The sequence below is a fragment of the Psammomys obesus genome, unplaced genomic scaffold (assembly GCF_907164565.1).
Source record: "Psammomys obesus unplaced genomic scaffold, mPsaObe1.curated_primary_1811, whole genome shotgun sequence".
NCBI classification, from domain to species: domain Eukaryota; kingdom Metazoa; phylum Chordata; class Mammalia; order Rodentia; family Muridae; genus Psammomys; species Psammomys obesus.
In genome coordinates, this window is record NW_026585626.1 from 6113556 (window position 1) to 6124306 (window position 10751).

Consider the following 10751-nt stretch of genomic DNA (forward strand, 5'->3'; position numbering starts at 1 on the left):
CTGTCTTGGGGGCCTTTGCCCCCAAGACAGATATTTGGAACAAATATTGTTCTCATCTTGAGATGAGCACGTTTTTAGTCGGGTGAGGCTCACAGTTTTTCTGGGGTCAGAGAGCATGCCGGAGACCGAAGCTGGGGTTGAACCTGAGTTAAGCTCGCAAGAGCTTGTTCATGGGGTTGGAGGAATTTCTCGGGGGGTTAAAGTGCTTGCCCTACAAGCCTGACAGGAGGAGTCTGGTCCTCAGAGCCAACGTACAAAGGCTCGCTGTGGTGGCAACCTTCTGTGGTCCCAGTGTGCCTATGAGAGATGGGAGGCGGACGCGGGACAATTGCCAGAAACTCCCAGGGCCAGCCTCGAGTACAGAGCCAGACACAAGGCGAGGAGACCCTCGGAGAGCAGATACAGAAAGTCACTCCCGCCTTCCCTAGGTGGGCTGGGGCACATTTAGCAACCCCCAGCAATGATAACAGTGAGAATACTTTTAAAAGCCTCCTGGTGTAAAACCCAGCCTCAGGCGAAGGAAGAGCTGCTGATGGCGCTTGCTCGAAGTAGCCCAGGCTATCAGGAAAAGAGCTGGAGAGTGGGAAGGATTGGGGTGGAGGTGGGTGGCCACCTGCCAGGGACATGGAGATGCCTTCTTCTGTCCCAGGGAGAGACCCGACCAGGTCACTGTCGCCTCTCATGACATAGACTAGGACTGAACCGGCGCAGTCTGGAAGGTCAGCTCCAGCCCTCAAGTGACTCAGATTCTCAGTGTGACTTAATTAATAGAATAGGTTTAGATGTGTTTACAAGTGGGAGTTGTCTTTTCATAAGTCTTTGACTTTCTCCGTAGCAGACATACACTTATTTTTATGGTGTAAAGAAGTTATTAAAAATAAAATGTTTTGGATGGTCTGTAATGAATTCATCTTGTGACTTACAGCATTTAAAAAAAAAGTCATTAAAAAGAAAATAATCCTGAAGAGCAACAGAAAACTTTGATGTAGAGTTCTTCCTGGCAGGCGCTCGAGGGACAGCTGGGAGCCGGTGTTCCTCCTGTGTGGGCTGGCGGAGCTCAGGCTGTCCACGCAGGCGATCGGTGGGCGGCAGGGGCTGCAGCTTCTTATCTGTTTCCTGACCAGGCCAGTCCTCCCTGTGCAGTGCAGGCGAGGCAGGGGCCGTGGCTGGGGAGCGTGCCTCTCCAAGCTGCGGAGGGAACTGTGTACTGATCACACTTCGAGGTGGGAAGGATGGTAGAGACCATCACACTCACTGATCATAAGCTGGATCCCGAGGAGGGCACAGGACCTGTTTGATCTTTTTTTTTTTTTGCAGCCTAGACCCGGGGACCTGCCTTCTCTTGGGTTAAACTGCACCTTTTAGAGAAGGAGAGAGCTGGGAATTGGGGGAGGCGGTTGCCGTTGGGGAAGAAAGAGGTGTTCCTTTCTTCTTGGGCCAACTGTATATGGTGGCGGGGACTGAACCAAAGTGAGGTGAAGGTTTAGTTAAAAGAACCACTGGTTGCTAGGTTCAGGGACCTGAAGTCTGGCCTCTGCTTTAAAAGGAACTGGGTGACTTGGGGTGCCGGTCTTAGCTTGGGTGGTAGAGGATAAATTTCTCTTTGGTGCTGTTTAGTGAGCCCCATGGCAGGAGAGCCTAGCAGAGCCTGGCCTCGGCCTTGTGTCCACTGAGAACCAGCAGCCTGCTGTCCATTGAATTGCTGTCGTTAGTTAAGCTCTGCAGAGCTTTTGGCCCCGGAAGTGGCAGGTTCTCCATCCTGCCGGGTGCCAGGCGTTGGGACCTGAATGTCTGGTTCCTAGGTGAACACGGACAGCCCTCCTCCTCTCCCGACCCCTCTCCCGACCCCTCGCCTTCAGGGAGGCCGCCGGGGCGCTGCACACACCCGCCACTCAGGGTGTGCTGGCATGGCTGCCGGCATGCGTGGCTTTGCTTCGTGGGTCGAGTGAGTGCGGAGTCCGGTCTGTCTTGGAACATGGGAACCTCTGTAGCCCTGCCCTCATGGCTCTAGGTGTGAAACACAGGCCGTCTGAGTCAGAGTGCGGCCATGGTGTCTAAGCAAGTGATTGGAGGGATGGGGCCTCTGCGGGGGGAGTAGGGAGGAGGAGCCTTTTCCATCTTCCAAACACTTGCAGAGATGAGACGGGAGAGAGGCTGCCGGAAGAGGAGTGATGGAGAGATGGCCCGTGGTTAAGAGCACATTCTGTCCTTGCTATAACCCAAGCTAGGTTCCCAGCATCGTCCCAGGCGGCACACACCCTCCATCTCCAGGGGTGACGCCCTTTTCTGGTTACCATGGGCACTGCACTCCTGTGCACATGACCACTTCTCCCTATTAAAAATTGTTGTTGTTGTTGTTGTTATTGTTGTTATTAAATAAGCTCCTGGGGACGGTGGCAGGTCATATCAGTTTCCTGCATCTTCTTGGCCGGCTCAGCTAGGTCTCTATGGATGAAATGGCCCATCACCACTGTAGCGTTTTCACTAGTTAAGCGTGTTTTCCTTTGAACGTGAACTTAAATGTGAACCTCAGTGACCACCGCTTGGAGGAAAGGCAGGTGGACGGCTGGTCACGGTTTGTTTTTCTTCCTTATCAAGGCTAATGACTCGACATTCTAAGGCTTTTATGACTTAATCCAGTGGCATCAGCTCTTGAAAGATCTGGCTTAGGGCTGCTTGAATGGTTCTGTGAAAGTAATTAGATAGCAGTTGTGAAAATGGGGTGGGGTGGGGGGTTCCTCTTTACTGATGCCTCCAGGCTGTCTGTTAGGGACCGCCCCTCCAGGCTGTCTGTTAGGGACTGCCCTCCCAGTAAACACAGAGTATGTGGATTCTGTTGTGTGCTCGTTATTGGATCTCTCTTACTCTCCCCTCACCCCGTTCACCCCCTCAGTCTCTGGTTTTCTCTCAGCCCATCACGGTCTCAGAATCATCTAGTTCGTCACCTGGAAGAAGCATGGCAGGCAGGTGCTTGGAAAGAAACACAGAGCCTGGGCCTCCCCCACAATCGTGTACTCAGGGTTTTCCTCTGTAGGTGTGGCCGTGTGCACGTGTGGGGAGGTCAGAGGTCAGCCAATGCTCCAGAGTCTTCTTCACCCACCCACCCTCCTCCACCTTAGTGTTTTGAGACGTGGTCTCTTACTAAATCCGGAGCTCACCAAATCATCTAGAACCGACTGACCACGGGGCCCAATGAATCCTCCTGTCTGTGTTTCCCCATTGCTGAGCTTGCCCGTGAGTGCCTTGGCCCCAGACTTTTTCATATGGGCTTTTGGAGAATCGGGGTCAGGTCCTCATGCTTACATGAGCGCTTTGCGGACTGAGCCGTCTCCCCAGCCAGAACCCGAGTTTTGACAGCGTGGTCTGGTGCACTTTCTCGTGGACGAGGATGGGGCCGGCACAGATGGCCCTGAGGTTAAAAGGATGGGCGACAGTGTGGTTTTGATTGTATAGTACAAAGACAACCAAGTGTAATTCCTGTCTGCAGCCTGTCATTACAGCTTGGGCTGTGTGTGTGTGTGTGTGTGTGTGGTGTGTGTGTGTGTGGTGTGTGCTGTTTGCAGTTCAATTGTGGCAACAGCCCAGGGCTGCGGTTTTACGCACCCCCAGCTCTCCCAAATTCCTGGCACGGCTAGTCATTTCTTTGAATACAAGCCTGGCATCACAGAGTGTGGGGAGTGTGACCGAATTACCACTTTCTTCCTGTTTCTGCCTATACAGGAGCCCACGGTGGTTCCCGTCGCCTGCTCTGTGTGTGGCGTCCAGGCCTTTTGATTTGGCTCCAGAGCCCACGAGTGACAGGCTTGCCCGGAACCTTACCTCCTCCAGCCAGGCAGACGTGGCCGTCATTCCTGGCTGTTCCTCCTGCTGGAAGGGCCTCGGCACTCCCCGACTGTGGGCACTTAGTCTTCGCAGTGCTCTGTGCGGCACGGGGCGTCCTGGGCTTGTTTTCTGCTGTTTTCTGTTCTCGTGGATGGGTCCTTACTCGTTATTGTGTTGAAAGGGTCCGGATGTACCCAGCATCTCACCTTGGGAAGGGGCATGATGACTGAACGCTTTGAGGTTTCTCTGGTCTATACATCTGGACACGTGTATCCATTTGGAAAGGGGGTGTGTGCAGGGCTGCTGGTGTCCGAGAAGTGGGGAGTGGGGAAACGAGATGGCTTGTCAGATCAAACCTGTTGCCGCCCAAGCCTTATAACCTGAATTTGATCACCAGAAGCTACAGTGGAAGAAGAGGGCTGACTCCTGACCCCCGTGTCTACACTGTACATTGCAGTACATGTATGCACGCTCTCTCTCCCTCTCTCTCTCTCTCTCTCTCTCTCTCTCTCTCTCTCACACACACACACACACACACACACACACACACGTATTTTTAAAGCAAAATTAAAAGAGAGATGAAGAGGTCCTAGGAAGAACCAGAAGGGCCTTGCTGCAGTGGGAAGGGTTTGGGCAGCAGATGACAGGAGAGAAAGTTCGTGGCTCTGCACCGTTCTTCCTTGATGCCTGAGGCAGGTTTGTGTGCTTCAGTGATGACACAGTCCCTCTTGAAGGAAAGTCAAGGAAGGAACTCAAGGCAGGAAGGCGGAGTCAGGACCTTAGGTAGAACCGTGGAGGAGTGTCCCCCATTGCTCTGATCCTCATGGCTCAGCCTGCACCCAGGGCACCAGTCCAGGGGTGGCCCTGCCCACAGGGAGCTGGGCCCTCCCACCACAGGCTTGCCCACAGGCCACTCTGGTGGGGGCATTTTCTCAAATGGAGGGTCTTTTTTTTTCCAGAATGACTCTAGCTCATGTCAGGTTGACACAAAAACTCACCAGCCTGGTCAGGACGGCAGTGTTGGGCCCCATGGCTCTCTGGATGGTAATTCTGGTTTGTTGCAAATCTTTCTTCCCCTTTTCATGTGAGGAGGCTTAAGGTGGGGTGGGATAACAAGAGTGCAGAATTCAGGAGCCGGGACGATTTGTTGTTGTCCTAGTAAGGTCTGGGGTGGAGGCTGCAGTTTGCCTCTTGGAGTGAGTCTGGAAGGATCATTTGCTGTGTTTAGAAATCATTTATGAATTATGAAAGTATGTGCTCTTTAATTTTAAAAACGATACTGAAATAGACCACAGTGTAAACAGACCAATTACTTTAGAAGATATGGAGAAACTTAACACAAGAGGTGTCCCTTAAAATAGTCCCAGGACCAGAGGAACCTTGGAGGTGCAGGTGATTTTGGTGCCATTCAGATTGTCCCGGAACAGAGGGGAATGCTTGCTTTCTTTGTGTGAAGACAAGGCGGCAATACAGGACAGACTGACTTTTGCTTCCCAAAAAGGCTGGGACACAAAATCCTGACAGTACAATAACTAGACTCGAGCTGCCCAGGGGCTGGAGGGGATGGGGGACACTGCCTGGTCATGTGGGCCTCTAGAATGTGAGGACAGAGTAATTTTAGGGTTTCTAGTAATAAGCGTTTGTCATATTACAGGATCTGAAGAGAAAAAAAAAAGAAACGGAAATAGTTGATAAAAACATTAATCATTTGTGTCCAATTAAAAACTCTTATGGGAATAATTAGGTGCTTCCTGAAAAGGGAAGGTAGATTTTTGTCAGACCAGTAGCCAAAGTTTTGCTTAGTTGGGGGCTGCGAACGGAGGTGCCGAGTTAAAGCCACATGAAGAGACTGGGGATGTAGCCGAGCTGGCCGACTCTCATGGAGGAAATGCTGGGTTTACTCTTAGCACTGCAGAAACCCGGCGTGGCAGCTCAAGCCACAGAGCTCGGGGAAAATGGAGACAGGATCTCACCTTCCCAGGGTGTCCTTAGCTCATAGCAACTTCCAGGCCAGCGTAAGCTACTCAACAGAACAAAACAACAACAGCGAACTCACACGAACCAAGCCAAACCAAACCAAGAACCAGTGGTGGAGCATGCCTCAGGAGGCAGAGGCAGGTGGATCGCTGTGAGTTTGAGGCCAGCCTGGTCTACAGAGAGAGTTCCAGGACAGCCAGGGCTACACAGAGAAACCCTTTCTCAGGAAAAAAAAATCAGAAAAACGTTTTATCATTTTAGAAATACCTTCCTAAATTTGATACTGGATACAAGCCATAGTATAACAGACCAATAGATTTTTTTCTTTAATGTGAAAATGAGTGGTGCATGGGGGGGGGGGGACCCAAAACCAAAACAATACCCCAAATGAAATCAAAAGATGATAATCTGAGGAAAAATTCAAGTTTGTCTAGAAGAAGTTGTTTTGTTGGTGGTGGTGTTTTGCATACAAAGAGCTCTGGGAAATAAATCAAAGGGTCACTGGTCTTACTGAGAATTCGATGGAGGTGTGAACATGAATCTTCGGGGGGAGAAGCACTGTAGGAGTTTCCTCAGGATTCGGAGACACATGGGCTGGGGCGTGAACCTCTGCATGAGAGCCCGTTCGGGAGGGCATTTGTGACCTGTCGGATCGGAAAGATGGAAGCACTCGGTAACATACTGGTTTGGTAAAACGTCGTTTCGCACACCGCCGGGGAGAGCAAAAGGGTGTCATTGTGTGAGAAGGGTAGCCGCGCTCTTTATCCAGAGCATAAAAGCCCGAATTCCAGCACCTAACCATTCCAGTCTTAGGTGCCTTGCCCTGGAGGAAAATAGTGTTCAGGGGATGATGTTGTAATAACGTGAAGTAGAAAAGAGCGATTTAAATATCCGCCCATAAGAGAGGGCTAATACAAGCTGGACCTCTGGACCAATAGAGGGTCCGTATTCCCCCCAGTGGATTGCACACCAGGTGACGTAAAGAATGGAGAAGAGTGGTGTGCATTGCACACACGAGGGCAAATGTTTGGTGGTTTTTTGCTTGTTTTGCTTTGGATAGTTGTAATTCCAGTATGCATTTGGTTAATTAAGATTTGTGTATGTGTGTGTGTGTGTGTGTGTGTGTGTGTGTGTGTGTGTGTGTGTGTATGTAAGGGTGTTCCCATGAGTGTGAAGGTTTGAGCCTGTATTCGGAGGCCAAAGATTGACACTGGGTGTCTTCCTAGACTGCTCTCCACCTTACGTGCCGAGCCAGGGTCTCTCATGTGAGCCCAGAGCTCAGGGATCTGCCTAGTGTAGCTACTTGGCTTGTTCAGGGGAATCCCTTGATTCTGCACCGGGATTACAGGCAGGCTGCCACGCCCACCGGCACTCAGGCATTGATGTGGTGCTGGGGCTCTTGGGTTCCCATCCCTCCCATCCTTGCAGAGCAAGGAGCCGGTTCCCAGCCCTAAATTACATCTCTCCGGATGATCCTGCGGTAATGTGCGCCTGTAATCCCAGCACTTGATGCAAAAGCATCAAGAGTTAAAACTCGCCCTTGGCCACATAGCCAGCGGAGCCAGTTGGAGACCAGTCTGGGCCCCGTGGTGTCCTGATTCAGATAACTGAAATCAATCAGTTAAACAAACGGAATCAAATTAAAAAGGCCTATCTTAGATTTGACACCGTAGAGGACAGTGAGGGAAGGAAACAAGTTATTGAATGAATATGTATGCATCTGTGCACGCATATATGTATGTAGCCTGTCTGCTGGTCAGAGAACCCTTCACTTCAGTGGTGCTTTTCAGTGTCTGCAGCAGCCGACTGGGCCAGCCCTGTTCCTTAGCTGGTAAAGAAATCCCAGGCTGAGATTTCCCATGTTGATGCCACGTTCCGGTTCTGAATGTGGGTGCAGAGAAGCCTGCTTGCCCAGATGTTGATCTGTCTTAGGGCCTGTGGATCTGAGAGGCCTACCTCCCCGGACCCAGCCTGTGACATCTTGGGTGTGGACAGCCCCGGCAATTACTTCCTGTAGCTGAGCCCTGCCCTCAGCCCCAGCAGTCTGGTCTGAGGAAGCGTTTCTTTCCGGCTGGGATCGTGGCCCGAGATGCTGCTGCTCCGGCACTGACATAGCCGAGCCTCCTGCTTTGTTCTGTGTCCTGTTTCCTTCTCTGAGTTTTGGTTCTACCAAGAGGCCCTGGGTGGCTTCCTGTTCTCCACGGTGCTGGTTATCCAGGTCCCTTCGTGGGACCAGGGCCACTGCCTACCCTCTGTCAGGGGTGTGGTCGGAGGGCATTTGTTTGAATGCTCGTCCATCCACTTGCTGGTCCTATGACTCTTGGGTAAATTATCTACCCCAGCCGGACCTCAGGTTCTCTATGTGTGGACAGGAACAGTAGGCCACCTTTGGATTGTGGCCGCACAGTGTGTATACTGAAAACCAGCAAGTCAGAAGCCCTGCTCCACTGGCCTGTGGTGCTGTCTTTGATCGATGCTGTCTTTTTTTTTTTTTTTTTTTTCCCCCAGGGGGGGAATTATATTAATTCATAGAACCAAAACATCAGACAGACTCAGCAGCAGGGTGGGTGGGCGTGGCTAAGGGTTATATCACAGCCTTTGGGACCCTCTGCCTTGGGGCTTCGGGCTGCTAGTGCTAGACAATTGTCTTAATCTTTTCTTTTTTTTCTTACTAGGCAGGAAGGGACAGGCCTTCGCCCTCATGCCCTGTTCAGTAGCTTGACAGCTCAGGGCAGACTCTTAACTGCCTTGGGGAGCTGTGTCCCCCCTATTTTGCTTATCCTCTAGGTTAGAGTACTCGCCCCATGTCCAGTTCCCAAGGAAAGTGGGTGGTAAAGACTGCAATACCAGCCGGGTCTTCATTCTCTGGGACCCCTGCCAAACAGGGTTGAAGGCTTTCGGGAGGGGTTGGGGGCTTTGAGCCCCAGAGAGAAGGGACTGGTAGGGGGCTCAGGTCTCAGCACGTGTGTGTATCGGGATCTTTGCTCCTCCATTTGACCTCCACCCTGAACTCTCAGCAGCAACTCTGCTAGCTCCTGACCCCGGAGGGAGTGGAGGCTCAGACCGCTGGGCTTCCATCCGCTGGCACTGGTGACTAAGGGTGGTGCTGTGGAGCTGTTCTTTGTCCTCAAGACGCCGGGGTGGGGTTGGGGCTAGGCTTGGGGGGACCTTGGGGGTGTGGAAGATCGCCTCTTCTCTAAGCGGTGGGACTGGGCCTCAGCTACCAGGTCCAGAAGGAGCTTGGTCTGCAAGGGGAGAGCAGGGAGCCCGATTGGGGCCCCAGGGCTGTGTGTGGGATTTCTGGAGGAGGAGGGGAGGGAGGAGTGGATTGCCAAGGCCCAGTGGTGGAGTTCACAGGAGGTCAGCCCTGATGATCTTGGGGAGGACCCTGCTCGCCATCCTCTCCTTCCGGGGGTCTTCGGCCTCCATTCCTGAACATGGGGAGAGACATTGATGGTCTCTTTACCTCTGTGTTGCTGAGTCACCTGTGCTGGCTTGGGGCACTTACCGGGACGATTCATAACTTTATCCTGCGCTGTCCCCTTTCCTAAAACTGCCGTGAAACACATTTCCCACTAGGGGTTGCCAATACCTTCCCTTGGTGGGCTGTCTGCCCCCGCCACCTCTCAGCTCCCCTGTTTAAGCTTAGACCTAGGGCAGAAGAAAATTACAGACTGATTTTGTGTGTAGACACAGCCTGAGCCAGAGAATGTGAATACGGCCTGAGAACCCAGGAGGCGGGGGCACAGGTTTAAGAGAGTAAGGTCAACCTCAGTCTCACGGTTTGTTCAAGACCAGCCTCAGCTACAGGAGACCTTGCCGAACAAACATGAGACCCAGTCCAAAACACAGCCTCAAAAATCATCTGTGAGCGGGAGAAATGGACTCATGGAAGACCTCACAGGTCTGGGAGATGTTTATGGAGTAACTATCAGCCATTTGTTGGCCGTGTCGCCTCAGATAGGTGATATACTCCTGCCGCTCCTCAGGGCACCAGGGAGTCTTGAGGGGGATTCAAGTACTTGGTCGTTTGGGTATTTTAAAGTCCTTGTGAAGAAGCCTTGCCGTCTACTTCAGAAAAGTGGGAGTTGGGAGGCTTTCACAGAGGAGGTGACGCTTGAATTTCATATCTCAATAATTTTGCTATGTGGATATTTAAAGTCACCTAACAAGTAAGAGGAAAAAAAAACCCAACCAACCAACCAAGACAAGTCTTAAATAGCTCCTCAGCCTTTTGGTTGAGATCAAGTTTAAACATCATGAAGCTGGGTGTGATGTTCAGTACCTGGAACCCAAGTAGATGACGATGGAGACGGAGGGATGAGTTCTAGGTCAGCCTGGGCTACATGAGGTCCTGGGTCATGACCCCTCCCTGAGTGAAAAATAAGGCAGGGCGCGGGGCTCAGTAGGTAGAGTGTTCGTCTAGCATGCACGATGCCTTGGGTTTTCCTCCCAGCACCGCATAAAACAGCATGCCGGACCCTGCCTGCAGTCCCAGCACCTGGATGGTGTAGGCAGAAGAATCGGAAGTTCGAGGTTATCCTCAGCGGCGTGCGGAGTTTAGACTCTATCTCAAAAACCAAACAACAGAGTAGAAGTAAATTAAAAAAAAAAAATGAAGTCTTGAGCAATTATTAAACTTGTCCCAGGAAGATAAGTCCAACTCAACACAAACAGACTAGAGTTGACAGAAAGACTAAAAATGGGAAGACCTAGTATTTGGGACAAAACCTGATCTGTAACTGACACTCACCAAAAGTTTGATAAGTCAATGAATTTTGTCTCAATAGATACGGAAAAATACTGAAAAACCACAATATATGAAGTATGAAGTATCATAAAATTAAAATAGGTGTGTCGGAGAATCTTGTCTCTCTCTCTCTCTCTCTCTCTCTCTCTCTCTCACACACACACACACACACACACACACACACACACACACACACACACAC

The 10751-nt window shown here is 51.3% G+C and overlaps 1 protein-coding gene and 1 pseudogene across 11 annotated transcripts in view; one reads left to right on the plus strand and one right to left on the minus strand.

The window, feature by feature from the left end:
• Trerf1 (transcriptional regulating factor 1) overlaps window positions 1-10751 on the plus strand; it is a 208574-nt gene that overhangs the window by 30657 nt on the left and 167166 nt on the right. The gene's annotated exons all lie outside the window — the stretch shown is intronic.
• LOC129682347 (G-protein-signaling modulator 3-like) lies at window positions 8658-9250 on the minus strand (annotated as a pseudogene).